Source organism: Salvelinus namaycush, chromosome 32 (genome assembly GCF_016432855.1).
Source record: "Salvelinus namaycush isolate Seneca chromosome 32, SaNama_1.0, whole genome shotgun sequence".
In the NCBI taxonomy this organism is placed as follows: Eukaryota; Metazoa; Chordata; class Actinopteri; order Salmoniformes; family Salmonidae; genus Salvelinus; species Salvelinus namaycush.
The window spans coordinates 26,593,971-26,618,101 of record NC_052338.1 but is presented as its reverse complement, the minus strand read 5'-3'; positions in this window follow the sequence as shown (position 1 = coordinate 26,618,101).

Genomic DNA, 24,131 nt, shown 5'->3' with positions numbered 1-24,131 from the left:
CTAAATGGTTTACTTTTCATCTCTTCTCTATAGTAGTTCCTAGGTAGCTTCGTCACCCCAAAACATCACTGATCCAAAAATCTGTCCCCAGCTTGAGATGGGTGGAGCAGAGGTCTGTCAGTGAAGACAGTATATTGGAGGTGACAAAGGATCAGACAGAGAGAGGAGAGAGAGAGAGAGAGAGAGATCTCCAGACACACAGATGTTTCCGTAGTTGCCGCCTAGTGTAACCAATAAGTATTGTTAAAGACACAATCAATACCACACACAGCAGGGGGAGAGGGCTATCCCCGATAGAGTGATAACACAAGTTAGAGGCAGTGCCACGAAAACTGAATTCAAAGAAAGGTAAACCGATAAAAGAAAAAACGTATGTTGAAACTGCAATTTCAACACACAAGGAATGTCCCAACCCACTTTTCTAAATAAACAGTACACTACTAGATACAGTGCCTTGCAAAAATATTAATTCCACTTGGCGTTTTTCCTATTTTGTTGCATTACAACCTGTCATTTAAATAGATTTTTATTTGGATTTCATGTAATGGACACACACAAAATAGTCCAAATTGTTTCAAAAAATTCTAAATTAAATATAAATGGAAAAGTGGTGCGTGCATATGTATTCACCCCCTTTGCTATAAAGCCCCTAAATAAGATCTGGTGCAAACAATTACCTTCAGAAGTCACATAATTAGTTAAACAAAGTCCACCTGTGTGCAATCTAAGTGTCACATGATCTGTCACATGATCTCAGTATATATACACCTGTTCTGAAAGGCCCCAGAGTTTGCAACACCACTAAGCAAGGGGCACCACCAAGCAAGTGACACCATGAAGACCAAGGAGCTCTCCAAACAGGTCAGGGATAAAGTTGTGGAGAAGTACAGATCAGGGTTGGGTTATAAAAAAATATCCGAAACTTTGAACATCCCACGGAGCAACATTAAATCCATTATAAAAAAATGGAAAGAATATGGCACCACAATAAACCTGCCAAGAGAGGGCCACCTACCAAAACTCACAGACCAGGCAAGGAGGGCATTAATCAGAGGCAACAAGGAGACCAAAGATAACCCTGAAGGAGCTGCAAAGCTCCACAGCGGAGATTGGAGTATCTGTCCATAGGACCACTTTAAGCCGTACACTCCACAGAGCTGGGTTTTATGGAAGAGTGGCCAAAAAAAAGCCATTGCTTAGAGAAAAAAATAAGCAAACACGTTTGGTGTTCGCCAAAAGGCATGTGGGAGACTCCCCAAACGTGGAAGATGGTACTCTGGTCAGATGAGACTAAAATGTAGCTTTTTGGCCATCAAGGAAAACACAATGTCTGGCGCAAGTCATCTATGTCAAATGTCACATTTTCAACCTGTTCAATGTGTCAGTCATCAGGGGTCTAGTAAATTATCCATATATCATGAGTTTTGTTTCCAGTGAACACTGATTCATACCCAGTCACACTTATGCATTTCTCTATAATATGGGGTCGCAGTGAGTCATCAATGTAGTACAATACAGTAGTGACATTCTTTCAGTAAAGGAGAGTGATTGTAGCCACACGTGAGGGCCCGGGTGTGTCCCAAGGGGCCTCCGATAACCTCCCCCGAATTAGGCCCCTGAATCAGAGGAGGAAGTCACACGATTGGTGTGATTCACGAAATATGCGTCAGCAGAGGAACCGAGGAGGAATCACTGAATGTACAAACAAGACGAGTTGTGAAAGAGGGAGCTATATGTTTCACAAGACTTTCGTTTGTGTGTGTGTGTGTGTGTGTGTGTGTGTGTGTGTGTGTGTGTGTGTGTGTGTGTGTGTGTGTGTGTGTGTGTGTGTGTGTGTGTTTGTGTGAGAGAGGCTGGGCCTGTTCTATAATGACTCAGGGCTGAGCAGGGCCCTCCAGATGCTCAACATTAGACCGTCCACCGGAGCCATGGCAACAATAGAGGGTCTATACATACTGTACACACACACACACACACACACACACACACACACACACACACACACACACACACACACACACACACACACACACACACACACACACACACACACACACACACACACACACACACAGATAGTATGCTCCATTGTTTATCTACTGGCAGCATATGGATCTGACTGGAAGATCCAAGTTGACGGGAGCCAGCGTGGGTGGTAGTCCCTCAGTCTGAACACAACCCAACACAACACTACAACTGAACAAAAACAATCCTTGTATTTCTCCCCCCAGGACTGGAGCGGCTCCCAACAACGGTAAACCTCCCAGGCCTTGACGCACCAAGATCGTAAATCCCAGATGGAGACTCTGCTGTGTCAGTCTAGAATAGGGTGACCAGACGTCCCCATTTTCCGGGGACAGCTCCAGGCGGGCACAGGCCACCAAAAACAGGGACTGTCCCCGGAAAACGGGGACGTCTGGTCACCCTATTCTAGACTGACACAGCAGAGTCTCGGAAATGTCCCCGTTTTTGACTGTGCGTTAAAAACAGACCGCAAATTGAAATATTTTACTTGGCAAGAAAGACCCGGCAGCAGAGCCTACCGGTTGACATCTCAATCGCGTTGTGCTTGTTTAGGCCAACAGAGGGGGCTGCTCGCTATAGCAGCTTCATTCACTCTTCTTCTACTAACTACTTGCTCGCGATAGTTTTAGAGAAAACTGCTGTGGAAAACTCGGCCAGAAGCTAGCAAGTATCAAGTGAATCCACAACATCACCACACACGTCTTTTCAAGCCAGGTAAATTACAATCGTTTGAGATACTAGCTAGTGATGTTATGTCACAATTGATTATATAGATAGATTATCTGCTCTATAAGGTTTTAAATAGGTTATGCTAGCTAACGTTAGCTATGTAGACTAAGTTAGCTAGCTACTGTTATGGTAGTGTCGTGTCTTTGCTATCGTTAAATTGAAGACTTATAGTTTTTATAAAAGATTCCTGTAATTAGGGATTACGCTATCACTTGAGTAATAACGTAACTAATTAACTATGAATTCGAGGGCACCAGGGAAAGTTATTAGATTACAAAGTTATAATTTCCCAATATAACCTTTCAGATATTTTCATATCTGATCAATAGTCTTCTAATTAATGATTTATTTACTCTACCTCGTCAGTCTCATTCCAAACGTCGTAAATCGTTGATTATCTGCACGAACCCAGTCTTCACTATGAGTCATCCATACATCAATTGTCTTAAATCATTTATTTATTACTAACTAATTAATTCACAGAAATGCATAAACAAACAACAAACTTAAAATAGTTACATGAAATGATGGGAGCAATATGCCCTAGTGGGCTGAACCGGCATGGCGGCTTGTTAGACAAAAGGGATGGATGGGGGGTCGATTCAGAAGTCACTACAGAGTATACTCTTTATAACAATTGACATGCTAATCCTTACACATGAACGCTCACTCATTCGGGAACAATTGCAATCAATATATATATATTTACGCTCATTGTTTGTGTCATCTTGATCGTCGGAGAGAAGTTCGTTTTGTTGGAGCTCCTTCTGTCGTAGTTATTGTGGATTGTTCAGAGTGACATTCGTTATAGAATTCTTGTTTCGGCGGTTGTCTTTCTTCGCGTTCAATGATACCGAATTCCTAGCTGCAGACTAGTAGTCAATATCAAAACTTGTCCTTATTAGTATAAGAGTTTTAACCACGTGGTATGGTTAAAACTTCAGCAATGTTACATTCAACCTTCATTCTCCCCATTGAGGATAAACATGGTCTAAATGGTAATTTCTTAAAGTTGGCTTTTATTCAGATAGCAGAGAGGGGTGGTTCCATGGTCTCTGACCCAACTGGCTCAGGGGCGGTCCTTGGATTTAGTTCAAATACAACAGGGAGTTGTATTTTTCTTCATTAAACAGTTCAAAATCATATTACACAATTATACAAACAGTATCATACTCACTCATTCATTTTATACAACACACAGATGTAAACCTCATATCTGAGGTTATTATATAAACAACGGTATGGTAATGTGGTCCCACAGTCTCACATGAGTTTCCCACGTGGTGACAAATGGACCGGTTCATAGCTGGACTGTCCACCGGTCTTTCATACTTTTGCAGGAATATGAAATATGTTCGTACCCCAAGTTCTGTGAGGTGGAAGAGAATTCCTTTGTCCTGAAAGTTTACCCTCTCTCTTAATACTGTTTGTGGTGCGGGGGATTCTCAGGAATTTACGACATCTCTCTGTGATCACCGCATGGGTTGTGGTGGAAAGGGAGAGGCAGGGAGAGGGGGATGGGGTTTGCACTACCCAAGCAGGCGACGTCATGACAGTAGCTAGGTTAAAAAACGTTCACATGTAAACATGCAGTGGACGGGCTATTTTGAAAATATGATTATATTAAATGAATGCACAATTAATTCTGAGAATATATCTGTAGATTACAATTTTAATGGTTTGGCATTATAATAAGTAGTGTGAAAATATATTTAGAAATGTTCATGGATAACATTAGTAGTGGAGAGGAGGAAGACTGGATAGGAAGAAGAGTGAAGGAGACAGAGGAGGAAAGGTAAAGATATGGTTACAGAACCTGCCAATTTATTATTCCAAACAATGTTTTCGAGATAAAATACAAAAATGAGGCAAGCAATGTTAACTGTTAACCAAAGTATTTTATCTAATAGTATACTGTTTATTAATACAGACTGGAGAGAAAGGAGAAGGAAAAATGAAGAGAGTAAAAAGAGTGAAGCAAGGAGAGTGTAGAAGAGTGAGGTGGAAAGGTGAAGAGAAGGAAAGGAAGACGAGTGAAGAAAAGAGGAGGTGAAAGATTGGAGAAGAAGAAAAAGTTAAGAGAGTAAGAAGAGTGACACAAGGAGAGTGAAGAAGAACAGACAGAGGAGATACAATGACTCTTTCCAAGAAGCGGAAATGCACGTTTTATGAAAAACATGATGAGAGAATTTCCATTTATACGCTCAGGTCAAGACGATAGAATTGTTCACGGCACCCTTTGTAATTCCTCTTTCAATTGACAGCCGGAGAAGAACGGCAGTGGTAGAACATCAGCAGACGAAAAAGCATAAAGCCTCTCTGATTGCCCGTGTTGGTATGCCCTCTGTCACCACATTCTTCAAGAAGGTAGAGCCTTCCCAAGAAGAATATGGTTTAGCTGTGCAGGAAGGTGTCTTTGCATACCACACTATGTGACACAATCATAGTTACAGATCTATGGACTGCACAGCACAACTGACACGGAAGCTTTGTGAGCCAAAGTTTACATGTGCTTGGACAAAATGTGACACCATAGTGAGTAACGTATTAGCAACATGGACAACTACTTTGGTAACACAGGACCTAGACCAGGTTGAATGTGTGTCCCTGTCCATTGATGCGTCCAATCATGGACATGTAAAGCTGCTGCCAATAGTAGTCAGATATTGTAAGATATATGATGGCAGCACATCTGTGGAAACAAAACTGCTTGATTTTGTTGAATTGAATGGAGAAACAGCAGAGGAGATTGCAGCTGAGGTCCTGGTGGTCATCCAAAAATGTAACCTGGAAAACATTCTCTGCCGACATCAAATACCAACTTTGGAGGACTGAATAGCCTGGGGAGGGTCAATGTCCATACCAAAGTTAAAAATGCTCTGCAGCGGGAGGTGATTGGCTTAGGTTGTCCTGCCCGCATCATTCATAACATGGCCAGAACAGCTTTGGATATGATGTTGAGTACCTGCTCACAAAGATATTTGGATATGTTCATATTTTCACCGTCAGAGTAGAAAGACTGAAGGGCTTTTGTGAGTTTGTTGGCCAGGAGTACCATAACATTTTAGGACACAGCAATGTTCGCTGGCTGTCCATGCTCCCTGCTCTAGAAAGAGTGCTGAAAATGTATGTGCCATTGAAATCCTTTTTTCTTTCTGAAGACAAATGCCCTGTTGTCCTGTGAACAATGTTCGAAGATCCACTGACTGAACTTTAGCTGGCCTTTGTCCATGGAAACTTGACCGTATTCAGTGACACGATCAAGATGCTTGAAGGCCAGGACCGCTGTGCTGTGGAGTCAGCTGCAATTCTGAGAAACATTGAGGAAAAATTGACTGCAAGACGTGATGACAACTTCATTCCAGTTTTGGTCAGACGACTTCTGAGAGAGCTGGAGGAAAATGGAGCCATGTCTAAAGAGAGCTTTCTCAAAACATCACAATCATTCTTCACTATGGCTGTGAACTACTTGCAAGCATGGGGAAAGCACACAGATAATCTAAAAGATTTACATTGTCTCCTTTTATAAAGGCAACCTCTGCATGAAGAGAGAAGGCAGCAGGCACACTGCAGGAAAAATGCCCCAATGTGACCATCAATGAGGATGCATTGTGTGACGAGGTTACTGGCCTGCAAGAGTTCCTAAAGGGGGATCGCTTGAAGAATGGAAAACATCTGAGACACCGCTTAGTCAGAGATGGAGCACGGTGGTTACCCACTTCAAAGAGAATGACATCCCACACACTAACCTGGCTAGATTAGCGCCTGTTGTCATGTGCTTACCTGGAAGTAATGCACCAGTCGAGAGTGTTCTCCCAAATTAATGATCTATGAACAGCAGCAAGAAATAGGTTCACTGTTCCTGCCATCAAGGCCATGCTTATTGTGAAGACAAACTTCAACCTCCCCTGCCAGGAGTTCATGGAGAAGCTGGCCAAAGACAGAGCAATCCTGAAGAAAATACATTCTTCTGAGAAATATACAGATTAGGTAGGTATAAGTATATTATGTATTTACCAATCTCATCATCGTCTTATTTCTTTATTATGTTGGTAAGTATTTCACATATACTATTGTCTGTTTTTTCAATATTGCTCATGTTCTCTTCTGCTCTTATTCTACCAGGACCACTGAATAGCTATTCAGATCGGACAGTTCTGTCTTGTCTGTAGCGTTTCTGTAATATAGTTGTTTTCTCTGTATCACAGTGTGCCTGTTAGACTAAATACATGAAACCGGAAATGTCCCCCTTTTTTATTTCATAGATAATATAACATTGGCTATTTTAATTATATATTGACCACCGAACTGGAAATGTCCCCGGTTTTCATTTCAGAAACGACTATGCAACCTCTTCCTAGCTTCTTAGCATAACAAATTAGTAGCTAGAACTTATACGACTTCGGCGTGTTCTTAAATTCAATCTGGAGTGCCAGAGTGTGCTCTGAGTGTTTGTAAATTCAGAGCATTGTCAGATTGTCCGTTTGTACATTCAGAGTGTTTCGCTCTCGGGGCGTTCAGAGCGCACACTGGACGCTCTGGCCGAGGAGTAGGGTGCATTAGTAAATTCAATCTGGAGGAGTCGGGTGCATTAGTAAATTCAATCTGGAGGAGTCGGGTGCATTAGTAAATTCAATCTGGAGGAGTAGGGTGCATTAGTAAATTCAATCTGGAGGAGTAGGGTGCATTAGTAAATTCAATCTGGAGGAGTAGGGTGCATTAGTAAATTCAATCTGGAGGAGTAGGGTGCATTAGTAAATTCAATCTGGAGGAGTAGGGTGCATTAGTAAATTCAATCTGGAGTGCCAGAGTGCACTCAGAGCGCCCTCTGGGTGTTTGTAAATTCAGAGCATTGTCAGATTGTCCGTTAGTAAATTCAGAGTGTTTAGCTCTCGGACACACTGGCCGAGGAGTAGGGTTGATCCAAGCGTTCTGACCTCACAACGGCCATCAAACACCCAAGTTAACTGGTTAATATACTGGCAAGTTTGATGTATTAGTAGCCAACTAACATTAGGTAGCTCAAATCAAATTGTATTTGTCTCGTACATGTGTTTAGCAGATGTTATTGCGGGTGTAGCGAAATGCTTGTGTTTCTAGCTCCAACAGTGCAGTAATATCTAACAAGTAATATCTAACAATACACACAATCTAAAGTAAAGGAATGGAATTAAGAATATATAAATATTTGGATGAGCAATGTCAGTGCGGCATAGACTAAGATACAGTAGAATAGGATAGAATACAGTATATGCAAAATATGTAAACATTATTAAAGTGACTAGTGATCCAATTATGAAAGTGGCCAGGGATTTCAAGTCCATGTATATAGGGTAGCAGCTTCTAATGTCCTAGTGATGGCTATTTAACAGTCTGATGGCCTTCAGATAGAAGTCTCTCGGTCCCAGCTTTGATGCACCTGTACTGACCTCACCTTCTGGATGATAGTGGGGTGAACAGGCAGTGGCTCGGGTGGTTGTTGTCCTTGATTATCTTTTTGGCCTTCCTGTGACATTGGGTGCTGTAGGTGTCCTGAAGGGCAGGTAGTTTGCCCCCGGTGATGCGTTGGGCAGACCGCACCACCCTCTGGAGAGCCCTGCTATTGCAGGGGGTGCAGTTGCCATACCAGGCGATGATACAGCCCAACAGGATGCTCTCAATTGTAAATCTGCAAAAGTTTGAGGATTTTAGGTGCCAAGCCACATTTTTTTCAGCCTCCTGAGGTTGAAGAGGTGCTGTTGCGCCTTCTTCACCACACTGTCTGTGTGGGTGGACCATTTCAGCTTGTCAGTGATGTGTACGCTGAAGAACTTGAAGCTTTCCATCTTCTCCACTGCAGTCCCAACAATGTGGATGGGGGTGCTCTCTCTGCTGTTTCCTGAAGTCCACGATCAGTTCCTTTGTTTTGTTGACGTTGGGTGAGAGGTTATTTTCCTGGCACCACACTCCCAGGGCCCTCACTTCCTCCCTGTAGGCCGTCTCATCATTGTTGGTAATCAGGCATTCTACTGTTGTGTCATCTGCAAACTTGATGATTGCGTTGGAGGCGTGCGTGGCCCCCAGTGTTGCGGATCAGCGAAGTGGAGTTGTTGTTTCTTATCTTCACCACCTGGGGTCGGCCCATCAGGAAGTCCAAGACCCAGTTGCAAAGGGCAGGGTTCAGACCCAGGGCTTTGAGCTTAATGATGAGTTTGGAAGGTACTATGGTGTTGAATGCTGAGCTATAGTCAATGAACAGCATTCTAACATAGGTATTCCTCTTGTCCAGATGGGATAGGGCAGTGTGCAGTGTGATGGTGATTGCATCGTCTGTGGATCTATTGGCGCGGTAAACAAATTGCAGTTGGTCTAGGGTTTCAGGTAAGGTAAGGTAGAGGTGATATGATACTTCATGATGACAGAAGTGAGTGCTATGGGGCAATAGTAATTTTGTTCAGTTACCTTTGCTTTCTTGGGTACAGGAACAATGGTGGACATCTTGAAGCATGTGGGGACAACAGACTGGGATAGGGAGAGATTGAATATGTCCGTAAACACTCCAGCCAGCTGGTCTGCGCGTGCTCTGAGGACACGGCTAGGGATGCCGTCTGGGCCGGCAGCCTTGCAAGGGTTAACACACTTAAACGTCTTACTCACGTCAGCCACGGAGAAGGAGAGCCCACAGTCCTTGGTAGCGGGCCGCATCGGTGGCACTGTGTTCTCCTCAAAGCAGGCGAAGAAGGTCCGGACATGGCTGGTTTCCCTTTGTAGTCCGTGATTGTCTGTAGACCCTGCCACATACGTCTCATGTCTGAGACGTTGAATTGCGACTCCTCCCTTCCTAAAGGCAGAAACTGATATCCAAAAGTTCTTCCCGGCTTAATGTAATAACACAAAACATTTCCTGGCCTAATAATGTAAGTAACACATAAAAAAACTAAATATTGCAAAGTTTCCTAAGAGCTAGATGCACGGCAGCCCTATCCTTCAGCTCCATTTATTCTAACATTTTAGCTAAAATACCTAGCTAACATACCGGTACATACTGCTGTAATGATATGTAATGTGGTTCATAAGGATAGCGTAGCTAACAAATTGTCAGCCAGCATAATGTGTAAGGTAACTTGTTTGAAAAGTCTTTACTTTATTACATTGCTCAGCATTTTTGTAACATTTGTCATAATTAGTTAAAGCGATGAATTTGTATCCGCTCTCGTTGGACTTCGGCTGCATATTTTCCTCCGTTTTCTTGAAATCTGAAAACAATGTGAAGCCAGGCCCATTTTCGGAAGAATTGCATTATGGGCCCTAAAAGCACGGAAATAGTGTCCACTGCTTGTATACTTCCTATTTTGGCTAATGTAGTATGACATCAGGGACATTTTGGCATACTAACTATATCCATACTATGACCAATAAGCATACTATATACTCAATTTCCGTCACAAATCGTACAGTTTTATTCATTTATTTTTATTAACCTTCATTTAACTAGGCAAGTATTTTCAATGACGGCCTAGGAACAGTGGGTTAACTGCCTTGTTCAGGGGCAGAACGACAGATTTTGACCATCTCAACTCTGGTATTCGATCTTGCAACCTTTCGGTTACTAGTCCAACGCTCTAACCAATAGGCTACCTGCCGACCCCAAATGTCCCAAATGGCACCATATTCTTTATATAGTGCACTCCATTCCTCTGGTGTATTATATCTAATGCCAGGAACATGAACTCTCTCTTTTTATCTCTCTCTTTACCTCTCTGTCTCCCTCCTTCTTATCCATTGAACCACACCTTGCTTTGATAGCAGGCTGATGTAGAGCCACAGACAAAACACCTCTATCACTCTGTCTCCATATGAAGGGCAGATAGTGAGGGTGTCGGAGATAGTGAAGGTGTCAGATGTGCTGTACAGGACATGTTAGATATTTACTTCACAGCTCTCTCTTTCATCTTATATGTCAGAAAATGGAGGAACAACTTAATCGTTTAAAACCAGTACTTTTACTGATTTCTTTACTTAGCCTACTAACCCTGACAAGATCACAGAACATTCAGCAAACTCTCTCAGAACAATCCTCTGTCACCTTTGCCTCTCTCACATGTCTCATGTGTCTGACATCCTATTTCCATTGATTGAGGAACCACAGATTGGTTTCTTGCTGACAGAGGAGGTAGCAAAGTGGTGAGTGTGAATCAGCCTCTGCTTTGCTAAAGAGAAAATATCCCTAGATCAGCTGTATCTGTCTATAGGATTCAATGTGACACTATCCTGGCATATGTTTAAAGGGACTTTAAAAATGACTTGTGAATGAGATAGTAATTACTGTGTAACAAAAAATGACAGTTTATTGTCCCAACACTGTAATGGCAGACAGGCCCCGTACACACACTCCCTCAAGGTATTTTTGGGTCTGTCGGACTCTATTGGTCATCTAAGTGCAAGCAGACTCATACTCTCCTTTCTCCCATCACTCAGAACGGGGAATGGGAGGACTCCACACACACACACACACACACACACACACACACACACACACACACACACAGGCACATACACGATCACCACCTGCCCTGCTACACCAACCTCTCCCTCCCATAACAATCAGATCCATTCAAGCAGTTTTTTTTGTCTGCATAGAGTAACTCATGCAACACTCAACATAGTTCTAACGTACAAAACAAGACTACAATAACAGCAGCATCCCTACATTTTGACATGTTCAAACGTTTCAACCAGTGTGACTGGAAGACTGGTCAACCATCAGTTGTTGAAGGTAGAATGTGACCAAACTAAATATAAAGGCTTTTATCTTTTCACTCTGAATTTCCCTTATATTACAGTTAATGGATAGGTGCCAGAGATTAACTCATTCATTCTGTGTGTGTTTAAAAGTATTTTCCTGTCCTATGTTTTGTGAGAGCAGTACAATACAGACTCATAGTACCAGAAAATATATTGTCTGGCGTGTAGAGACCTGCTGCTCGTTTGATATTACCTTCATGTTTGATCACAGCACTCAGGCTTCAAGTCTCTGATTACACTTAGTCTCTATGGCAGGCAGCTCCTTCATTTTGTTGTAATGCGCTTTGTAGATGCCAGTGGTGGAAAAAGTACCCAAGTCACCCAGTAAAATTCTACTTGAGTAAAAGTAAAAAATTATTTGGTTTTACATGTAAATATACTTAAGTATCAAAAGTAAATGTAATTGCTAAAATATACTTAAGTATCAAAAGTGAAAGTAAAAGTATAAATAATTTCAAATTCCTTATATTAAGCAAAGCCAGATAAGATGCAGTAGGGATGAACAGGAATTTCTCTTTAAGAGTGTGAATTAGACCATTTTCCTGTCCTCCTAAGCTTTCAAAATGTAACGAGTACTTTTGGGTATGGAGTAGAAAGTACATTATTTTCTTTAGGAATGTAGTGGAGTAAAAGTAGTCAAAAATATAAATAGTAAAGTACAGGGGGAAAAAAACTACTAAAGTATTTTTACACCACTGGTTGATACTGTATGTGTGTGTGTGTGGTAATGGTTTGTTGACGCTGTGAGCGGGAGAGCACTTTCTGCCTTGGGGTTTGGCTATATTGCAATTACACAACAACATAATGCTCAGCCACAATAACCAAAGTGAATACAAACTACACGGTCTACGTTTTCTGTGGACACCAATGTAATGTACAGTGCTTTGAATGTGTGAAAAGAGCTACATGAATCACATTTAATTCAATACACAACATTGAGTCTTGAAGACAGATGGTTGGTCCCTTTTGGGGAGAGAAGGGATGTTTTAACTTTAAGAGGGAAGTGGGACAAAAAATGAACTCCTATGATGACAGAAGAGGAGTGGCCAGATACATGTATGTTCTGGTGACTCAGTGTGTCTACAGGGAAGGAAGAAGACAGTCTCCTCCCCCCTCCTCCTTCACCCACCCTGTTCCCTAAGGATGTCATCCTTTCATCTTTGGATGAGTGTTGAGAGAGTGGGTCTCAGGTGGCTCACACCAGCCCTCTCCTCCCTCCATCCACTCCTCCACAGGGACTGACCCAGCCTTGGTGGTCTGTCACACCATCGCTCAATACCTGTCATCTACTCATCCTCCCTCCCCTCACTGGAGCCCAAAACATCCCACTTCACTAGACTCCTGAGAGCATCCCCATGTCTCAATCTTGTAAATCTTTCTCAGATACGTATGTTGTCATAAAGGCAGAATAACTCACCGGCTGTTACTTACTTTTGCACACTGTGTGATGTATGTAAAATGTCTCAAACTCTCAGGCTAAGTAAGTTAAATATTATGAGTAAACATCAGAAAGTCAAACTTTTCACTTTCTTTTTGTGTAATTTTACCCCCTTTTTCCTCCCCAATTTCGTGATATCCAAATTGGTAGTTGAGATCGTGTCTCATCGCTGCAACTCCCCAACGGGCTCTGGAGAGGCGAAGGTCGAGTCATGCGTCCTCCAAAACATGACCCACCAAGCCTCGCTGCTTCTTAACACCTCCGAAAGCTAGCCGCATCAATGTGTCGAAGAAGGAAAGCCCCCCCGGCCCCCCAGCCAAACCCTCCCCTAACCCAGACGACTACTGCAATGCAGTGCCTTAGACCGCTGTGCCACTCAGGAGGCCAGCTTTGCACTTTCATCATCATCTTATTGTTTCTAATATGTCTGAGGCTGCTGACTGAGGACTTTGATGCCTGAGGCTGCTGACTGAGGATTTTGATGATGCCTGAGGCTGCTGACTGACAACTTTATGATGCCTGAGGCTGCTGACTGACACTTTTATGATGCCTGACACTGCTGACTGAGGACTTTATGATGCCTGACGCTACTGACTGAGGACTTTATGATGCCTGACGCTGCTGACTGACAACTTTATGATGGCTGAGGCTACTGACTGAGGACTTTATGATGGCTGAGGCTGCTGACTGAGGACTTGTGATGCCTGATGCTGCTGACTGAGGACTTATGACGCTGCTGACTGAGGACTTGTGATGCCTGATGCTGCTGACTGAGGACTTATGATGCCTGATGCTGCTGACTGAGGACTTATGATGCCTGATGCTGCTGACTGACAACTTTATGATGGCTGAGGCTGCTGACTGAGGACTTGTGATGCCTGATGCTGCTGACTGAGGACTTGTGATGCCTGATGCTGCTGACTGACAACTTTATGATGGCTGAGGCTGCTGACTGAGGACTTGTGATGCCTGATGCTGCTGACTGAGGACTTGTGATGCCTGATGCTGCTGACTGAGGATTTTGATGATGCCTGAGGCTGCTGACTGAGGACTTTATGATGCCTGAGGCTGCTGACTGACACTTTTATGATGCCTGACACTGCTGACTGAGGACTTTATGATGCCTGACGCTACTGACTGAGGACTTTATGATGCCTGACGCTGCTGACTGACAACTTTATGATGGCTGAGGCTACTGACTGAGGACTTTATGATGGCTGAGGCTGCTGACTGAGGACTTGTGATGCCTGATGCTGCTGACTGAGGACTTATGACGCTGCTGACTGAGGACTTGTGATGCCTGATGCTGCTGACTGAGGACTTATGATGCCTGATGCTGCTGACTGAGGACTTATGATGCCTGATGCTGCTGACTGACAACTTTATGATGGCTGAGGCTGCTGACTGAGGACTTGTGATGCCTGATGCTGCTGACTGAGGACTTGTGATGCCTGATGCTGCTGACTGAGGATTTTGATGATGCCTGAGGCTGCTGACTGAGGACTTTATGATGCCTGAGGCTGCTGACTGACACTTTTATGATGCCTGACACTGCTGACTGAGGACTTTATGATGCCTGACGCTACTGACTGAGGACTTTATGATGCCTGACGCTGCTGACTGACAACTTTATGATGGCTGAGGCTACTGACTGAGGACTTTATGATGGCTGAGGCTGCTGACTGAGGACTTGTGATGCCTGATGCTGCTGACTGAGGACTTATGACGCTGCTGACTGAGGACTTGTGATGCCTGATGCTGCTGACTGAGGACTTATGATGCCTGATGCTGCTGACTGAGGACTTATGATGCCTGATGCTGCTGACTGACAACTTTATGATGGCTGAGGCTGCTGACTGAGGACTTGTGATGCCTGATGCTGCTGACTGAGGACTTGTGATGCCTGATGCTGCTGACTGACAACTTTATGATGGCTGAGGCTGCTGACTGAGGACTTGTGATGCCTGATGCTGCTGACTGAGGACTTTATGATGGCTGAGGCTGCTGACTGAGGACTTTTCATTTAATCTCAGGAAAGATTGGATAATAACTTATGGCTTAATTCAATCAAACCCACATTGCAGTAATTACACAGTAGCTCTTTTCCAATGGTCAAATGAACTCATGGATTGGTCTTGGGTACTGTATAAAAACCTACAACTACTACCAGGGCGACCACCCTCACAAGTATACTTTCACTTTTCAGAATTAAAAGTGTGTGGGCACGGGATGAATATTGTAAATAAAATACACTGCGTAAACATTGCTACAGTATTTGTGCTAAGCCACCTTTTACCAATACAGTGGCTTGGAAAAGTATTCACCCCCTTGGCATTTTTCCTATTTTGTTGCCTTACAACCTGGAATTAAAATACATTTTGGGGGGGTTTGTATCATTTGATTTACACAGCATGCCTACCACTTTGAAGATGCAAAATATGTTTTATTGTTAAATAAACAAGAAATAAGACAAAAAATACAGAACTTGAACGTGCATAACTATTCACCCCCCCCCTAAAATCTACAAATACTTTGTAGAGCCAACTTTTACAGCAATTACAGCTGCAAGTCTCTTGGGGTATGTCTCTATAAGCTTGGCACATCTAGCCACTGGGATTTTTGCCCATTCTACAAGGCAAAACTGCTCCAGCTCCTTCAAGTAGGATGGGTTCCGCTGGTGTACAGCAATCTTTAAGTCATACCACAGATTCTCAATTGGATTGACATCTGGGCTTTGACTAGGCCATTCCAAGACATTTAAATGTTTCCCCTTAAACCACTCGAGTGTTGCTTTAGCAGTATGCTTAGGGTCATTGTCCTGCTGGAAGCTGAACCTCCGTCCCAGTCTCAAATATCTGGAGGACTGAAACAGGTTTCCCTCAAGAATTTCCCTGTAATTAGCTCCATCCATCATTCCCACAATTCTGACCAGTTTCCCAGTCCCTGCCGATGAAAACCTTCCCCACAGCATGATGCTGCCACCACACTTCACTGTGGGGATGGCGTTCTCGGGGTGATGAGGCGTTGGGTTTGCGCCAGACGTAGCGTTTTCCTTGATGGCCAAAAAGCTACATTTTAGTCTCATCTGACCAGAGTACCATCTTCCACGTTTGGGGAGTCTCCCACATGCCTTTTGGCGAACACTAAACGTGTTTGCTTATTTTTTTCTTTAAGCAATGGCTTTTTTTCTGTCCATTCCATAAAGCCCAGCTCTGTGGAGTGTACGGCTTAAAGTGGTTCTATGGACAGATACTCCAATCTCCGCTGTGGAGCTTTGCAGCTCCTTCAGGGTTATATTTGGTCTCTTTGTTGTGCCTCTGATTAATGCCCTCCTAGCCTGGTCTGTGAGTTTTGGTAGGTGGCCCGCTCTTGACAGGTTTGTTGTGGTGCCATATTCTTTCCCTTTTTTATAATGGATTTAATGGTGCTCCGTGGGATGTTCAAAGTTTCGGATATTTTTTTATAACCCAACCCTGATCTGTACTTCTCCACAACTTTGTCCATGACCTGTTTGGAGAGCGCCTTGGTCTTCATGGTGCCCCTTGCTTAGTGGTGTTGCAAACTCTGGGGCCTTTCAGAACAGGTGTATATATACTGAGATCATGTGACACTTAAATAAACTCCACCTGTGTGCAATCTAACTAATTATGTGACTTATAAAGGTAATTGGTTGCACCAGATCTTATTTAGGAGCTTCATAACAAAGGGGTGAATACATTTGCTCGCACCACTTTTCCATTTTTGGGCCTATGGGCCCTGGTCAACCTATGGACCCTGTTCAAAAGTAGTGCATAAGGTGACATTATGGCAAAGAAATATTGAGGGACAAGTGGGGAAAATCTGGGGGTGGCAGCAGCAGTGGAGGCAGCATCCTTCAGGCCTGGGTTTTCCATACTAACTCTAATTGGTGATACAAACAACTGACTCTTAAATTAAGTCTACAATAAACTAGTGATGGGGAAAATGCTTATGTGAGGGTCAGTAAAGGGTACAATTTATTAGTATATGAAGAGTAGGTATTCGGTCAGTCATGATTGTTTAAGGCATACATCCTCATCCCTGGTAACGCCATCTTTCTTTTTTCTGTCTCTCGTTTTCTCCCGCTCACTCTCTCGTCCAAGAATTTGATGACCCACCACTTTACTATTCTTTAGTGTTTGTGTTCCTAAGCAGCGGGACATTTGAGAATGTTTTATTTCCCCCCCATCTTAGACCACTTGGTTCAATCCATGAGAGGTGTTTCCCCCATCTTAGATCCCTTGGTTCAGTCCAGGAGTTGTGTTCCCCCCCAGTTGGGTTCAAGAGGTGGCAGCTGGAGTTGTGCTCTGTAGACTACATTCCTTGTTTTCAGGCCAGCAGTGTCACAGGAGCAGAATTGTCACAGTCAGGAACTCTGGCAGGCTGGGGCTGAACATGTTTGATTGTGGAACATCCAGTGCCATGTTCCATGTCAGGTTGCCATGGGGACTAGCTACAAACAGAATGTTCCTGATAAAAGGGGTTTAATGAGTGACTGAGAAGGGATGGGGCTGTATAACAGGGGTTTAATAAGTCAATGAGAAGCTAAAAGGCCTGTAAGCCTGTGTTCAGTCGTCGTCACATAATGAAGTCCAATAGGAACTAGAGGCATTAACACAAGGTGAAAATGAGATGTTTAAAAATACAGTCTAATCAGTCTCTTTGAAATACATTTAAAATATCAAATCATCAAAACATTTAGCTAACAAATGGCTGAATCTTGAATACCAGTCTTCAAAAAAGCAGATTCATAATTTTATTCTAAACCCATGACTCTTGTGTCACGGTCCCAGCCTCCTACCTGGTAAGATGAGAACCACAGCCTACATTATGGGAGCCAACTGGGCCTTGCAACAGGATGTCCTTCCTCCTCCACACATCTGACAGAGATTAAACTGTGGTGTGGACTAGAGTTTGATTTGAAATACCTAAAGAAGCCACACCAGGCAACCAATACATGTACCAAAATTGGATTATACACACAAGAAGTCTGACTTGTTTCCATTGTGGTCCTCTATTGGTAGGCAAGTGGCTGCAGGGCAAAACAAGTGACATGGGCACGCTGTGCCATACATTCAATCATACACAATGTACACATATTTAGATACATACCCCAAAAAGTATATATACACATCTAACCAATCACTCGGCTAGCGCAAAGTGGCTTTCCACTTGGCAGTGGTTAAACCGGAGCTACCTGGAAGCGGGATCCTGCACCTTGGGTCAAATGAAGATGAGGAGGAGCCGAGCTACAGGACCTTATACGTCCAAAGAGAAAAGTATGATAGTAGTATGATAAACCAAGATTAGGGTTAGGGTTGATTATAAGGCTATGGAAAGGGTCAAGGTTTAGGATTAAGGACAATGTTAGGGTTGAACATACGGGTCAGCCATAGCACAACCCTTACCCTAGCTTCATGTCCGCACCCCGGCTCAACCATAATCATACCCCTAATCCCCCCAAATACTGTAGGCCTCCCTCATCTTCAAATTCCCAATGTAACCCCTGTAGAGAGGATATGTCTAACTACATTTGCATTAAGGCGAAACTCCCTGGCCCGCCAGTCATCTCTACTCCTGAAACTCCCTGGCCCGCCAGTCATCTCTACTCCTGAAACTCCCTGGCCCGCCAGTCATCTCTACTCCTGAAACTCCCTGGCCCGCCAGTCATCTCCACGCCCCACCAGTCATCTCACCCCTGAAACTCCCTGGCCCGCCAGTCATCTCCACGCCCCACCAGTCATCTCACCCCTGAAACTCCCTTTAAAAGGCCCTCCCTGTCAATACCATCGATCCTTGCTGAGGCCATCAATACTCAGCAACAGCACCTGCTTTTCTTCCCATTGATATGTTTGAACTTGTTTAGCCTTTGAAAGCATTGGGTTAAGGGGGAGTATCAATGGGTAGAAAACTAAGAAGTGGCATTGAGGTCTGATCAGTACAGCAATGAGGATACCCTATGTCTCTTAGACTCAGTAGACCAGTGGGAGGTGTGCAGACTTTTGTTCTGTCCCATAGTTAACACACAATAAAGGGAGTCCAAATGAAGGTGAGAAGGCTTTGTGATTGGTCCAGCCATACCTGTGCAGCTCCCCCTGTCCCACTTCTCCCCCTCCCCAATGCTATTCTTGATTCCTACTCAGGCGTGTTCCTGCATGGTCCCTCTGTCTAGAATTCCCGGGATTCTTCAGATACTCTATCTCAAGGAGAGAAAACCAAAAGAGGGGAGCGAGCCAAGAGAAAGACATAACATCCCTCCTGATGTTCCCTAATAGTGGTGGCATTGGTGGGTTTTAATCATCACACGCCAAAGTAAAAAAAAAAAAAAAAACTGCACTGAGGAATTGAGCACAAACACCACATGCACACAATTGCAGAGCACACTTACAACATAAAACACGTCTGGTTTTAATTTTTCTGGATCAACACAAAAGGTGCTAAAAAAGGTTATGACATCGTAAGGAAAGGTTTCAGAATGTAATATCAATACAGAGTAATGATGACATCATAAGGAAAGGTTTCAGAATGTAATATCAATACAGAGTAATGATGACATCATAAGGAAAGGTTTCAGAATGTAATATCAATACAGAGTAATGATGACATCATAAGGAAAGGTTTCAGAATGTAATATCAATACAGAGTAATGATGACATCATAAGGAAAGGTTTCAGAATGTAATATCAATACAGAGTAATGATGACATCATAAGGAAAGGTTTCAGAATGTAATATCAATACAGAGTAATGATGACATCATAAGGAAAGGTTTCAGAATGTAATATCAATACAGAGTAATGATGACATAAGGAAAGGTTTCAGAATGTAATATCAATACAGAGTAATGATGACATCATAAGGAAAGGTTTCAGAATGTAATATCAATACAGAGTAATGATGACATCATAAGGAAAGGTTTCAGAATGTAATATCAATACAGAGTAATGATGACATCATAAGGAAAGGTTTCAGAATGTAATATCAATACAGAGTAATGATGACATCATAAGGAAAGGTTTCAGAATGTAATATCAATACAGAGTAATGATGACATCATAAGGAAAGGTTTCAGAATGTAATATCAATACAGAGTAATGATGACATCATAAGGAAAGGTTTCAGAATGTAATATCAATACAGAGTAATGATGACGACATAAGGAAAGGTTTCAGAATGTAATATCAATACAGAGTAATGATGACATCATAAGGAAAGGTTTCAGAATGTAATATCAATACAGAGTAATGATGACGACATAAGGAAAGGTTTCAGAATGTAATATCAATACAGAGTAATGATGACATCATAAGGAAAGGTTTCTTCAAGTAAAAAGGTCCCTAATGGTGAGCCAATGATATAGCCCAACCACAGGTTTTTCACCATCTACAACAATTTAATTTATTCTGGTTGTGGAGACCAACTGGGTGTGCAGGCTTTGGTTCCAGCCCTAGTTTAACTTACCCAAGGCTTGATGATAAGTTCATTAGTTGAATCTGGTGTATTAGTGCACATCATGTGTCCCCAAGACCAGGATCGAGGAACACTTCTCTAGAACTGTCTGTGCCACTTAGAGAGTGCCTAAAAGACCTGCAGGAACGGTGTTGTTAACTGTTGTTAAAAACGGTGTTAAAAACTGGAGCCAAGTGAAGCATAATCCAATGAGGTGATTGACATTTGGGAAATGGGAACACTGCGAGTATCGACACTGCACCGTAGCAAGTAATGTCATTTTAGATGAGAGACGCAATCAATAACTGCCTTCTTGGTATTGTGAACAGGGCCCCTGACTGAGTCTCCCATTGCCTCAATCTGCCAGTGCAATGTTGTTCAGTCTCTCACAGGGTTGGGAAAGACTGCTCTCTAGTGGACACTCAATGTTCATACAATATCATTATTGTGCAGTCAGTGACCACCTTTAACATGCACACCAATATGCCATTATTATTTGGGATACTCAAGTATTCTGATTTTGAGATGACACAAACATATCCCATTTACAATTACCTGAAAAGGCTTGTATCCCGGTTATGAGATATGCTGATCTTAGACAGGTTACTGTGGCATGTAAACATCTTATCCCATTCAGGCTACTGTTGTTTTACCGGTCTGCGCAGGCTCAGTTTAGTATATCATGGGTGTTGTGTGATGATGTTTTCATCTGATTGTCAAACAAATCACTTCAAAAAGTAAGCTACCTGTGCAGTTCCATCCACCATTATTCATTTTGCTGTTACTCCATACTGGAACATTAAGCCTACTGGTTACTTCCACCCCTAATTTAGACAACGTTTTGCTTATAATTTCTGACATTTGGTAGTCCATATTATAATTTCTGACATTTGGTAGGCCAAATGATAATTTCTGACATTTGGTAGGCCTAATGATAATTTCTGACATTTGGTAAACCACTATACGTTATACATGCAGCTTCTCTCCTTTATAACTAAATAAAGTAGAACTCACCAGAATAATGTCTTACATTGATAGAATTAATGCATTAGTAATCTAGTTAACACCGGTAAAGTTGTCTGTTTAGTTCAGGGACCTGGGAGACAAACGCAATAACTTCAAAACAGTGGAAAGATCGGTCCTGTGCAAAATGTCCAAATGTCATCAGTTTGACTGGTTTTGAGGAAATGAATAGCTGAGAAAACGATTCTGATAAGCCTCCCAGTTTATTTAACCTTTATTTAACCAGGCAAGTCAGTCAAGAACAAATTCTTATTTACAATGACGGCCTACCACGGCCAAGCACTAACCTGGACGACGCTGGGACAATTGTGCTCTGCCCTATGGGACTCCCAATTGCAGATGGTTGTGATACAGCCTGGAATTGAACCAGGTCTGTAGTGACACATCTAGCACTGAGAGGCAGTGCCTTAGACTGCTGCGCCACTCTGGAGCCCAAAATCTTGGGTGCATATTTTATGTGGTTGAAATACTGTCTGCTTGCATGTCAAAGATAACACATTACACATGCATTTTCATAAGAGATGCTGAAAGAAAGAAATACCATTTCTCCACCCCTGTTCCAAAATGCATAATTCTGCAGGAGTTAACATTATATTATCCTACATGTGAAGTTACAGCCCTACAGTCAGTGTCCATATTTCAGTTACAATTTAATTGAACCCATATGAACTTAAATGAGGAATATTATGTTTATTCATGTAAACAGTGAAACTCGTGAGCGGAATATCAAGGTGCATGTAAACAGTTTATCCCGAATTAGACCTTAAGGGTGATACAGTATGAGGTACTATCCAGAATACTGTGCGCATGTAAATGTGGTCAGTGAGAGAGCGAGAGAAACAGAGAGCGAGAGAAACATAGAGCGAGAGCATTGAGAAACAGAGTGAGGGAGCCAGAGAGAAATGGAGAGAGAGACTGCGCGAGAGAGCGTTCCATCGACAAGCCTTACGTTGTGGCGGTTTGCCACAAACAAAAGCTGAAGTCACAATGCCTTTAGCATTCCAAGTCCCTGCATTCCGCAACAATTACATCATCGCACCTGCACCCTTTCCTGCCACCCTATCCCAAATATGTAACAAGCCGGAATCAGGAAATTACCTCAAATCAACCAGACAATGAAAACAATATGAGAATAACACCTGTAGCTAAACTACTATGTATTGTAGCTCTCCACTGTAACTAGAGACAGTCTGGTCTGGGCTCAAAGTGCAAAAACATCCATGTGTGTCATTACCTTTAGGTTATTATATGTCTTCCAAGAATGTGGGGGTATGGTTAATAGGACTGACAAGGTGATGGAGACCTTAAACAAAACTGAATCAAATGAGAGCTGGGCTGGACTGAGAAGATATGCTGCCTTATCATTTGACTGGATTAACCTTGTCAATACCACTATTAACCTTTTGTTAATTAAAAAATAATTTCTCATCACCCTGTAATTTAGCGTACTGGTATAATTTGTCAGGCAGGTGTATTACTTTTCATAAAATTATATACAGACTTGGGACTGATTTAGACCTGGGACAACAGGTGTGTGCAATTAATTATCAGGTAGAACAGAAAACCAACAGGCTCCGGCCCTCGCGGGTAAAGGTTGACTACCCTTGATATAGGGAATAGGGTGCCATTTGGTAGTCAGACATTCTGTATCTGGATAGAGTTCCTGTGGAGCGAATGATGGACTTATCTACATTACAGGCTGCACGCTGAAGTTAAACACGCACACACATCCACTATAACAGTGTTTCCCAACTCCGGTCCTCCAGTACTGTCATGACGTTGGGTTGGGGGTAGGTTTATGACAGTCATAAATACCTCTTTCCCCCTTTTTCTCTCTCCCTACTATAACTGATGTGACATAAGGAAACCCATGGGTTAACATAGAGATTCTGGGTAACATCAGAAGTTGGGGGAAATGAACTATATTCTGGTGATCCGACCAACTGAACATATGCGGTGGTACTTAAGGTATATTATGTCAGTTCGGTTGCCCTCTGACACATTCTCATCAAGGATTGAATGACATAAACTCTACTGTGGAAAGTCTAAATGTCAGAGATATCGGATTCACATGGAATTGTTGTTTAATTCAAATGTTTGAATATGACATTATTTGTGAAGAGATGAAATGTAATTTTAGCTTCCAAATGAGAGATCTGTGCTTTCATAAGTTTTCCTCTGCTCACAGTGGTCCGCTCCTGTGAAGAGGCATGGGTTATAATAGACTTTTCAGACACACCCCTCTCCCTCCACTATAAAAGCCACGAACCAGAAAATAACTTTCTGTTCCGGGTATGCTAGGATGACGATCCAGTGTCAGAATGGTTCAGATAATCACTATAGATGAAGCCAACATCAGCATGGACTTTGATTGTGAATGGTATGAACTTTGAACTCGTATTCACTACAGAAGTGATATCTCCTAGCCTTGGAGTTAGCAACAGCTAAACGCAGGTTCGGAAGGACAGTCCAAGTATCCCGTCTAATACACACAACGTGTTCCCGTGACTACCAGAGACATTCTTCAAAGGACAGAGGACTCGGGTTGATGACACGGGCCGTCTACCACCAACCTACTGAAGCGCAGCTCAGAGTAAATATTGATTGCATTTTCCTCTTCAAATGGGCGGTAATTTAGAATGCATAAGATACTGTATTTACGATAG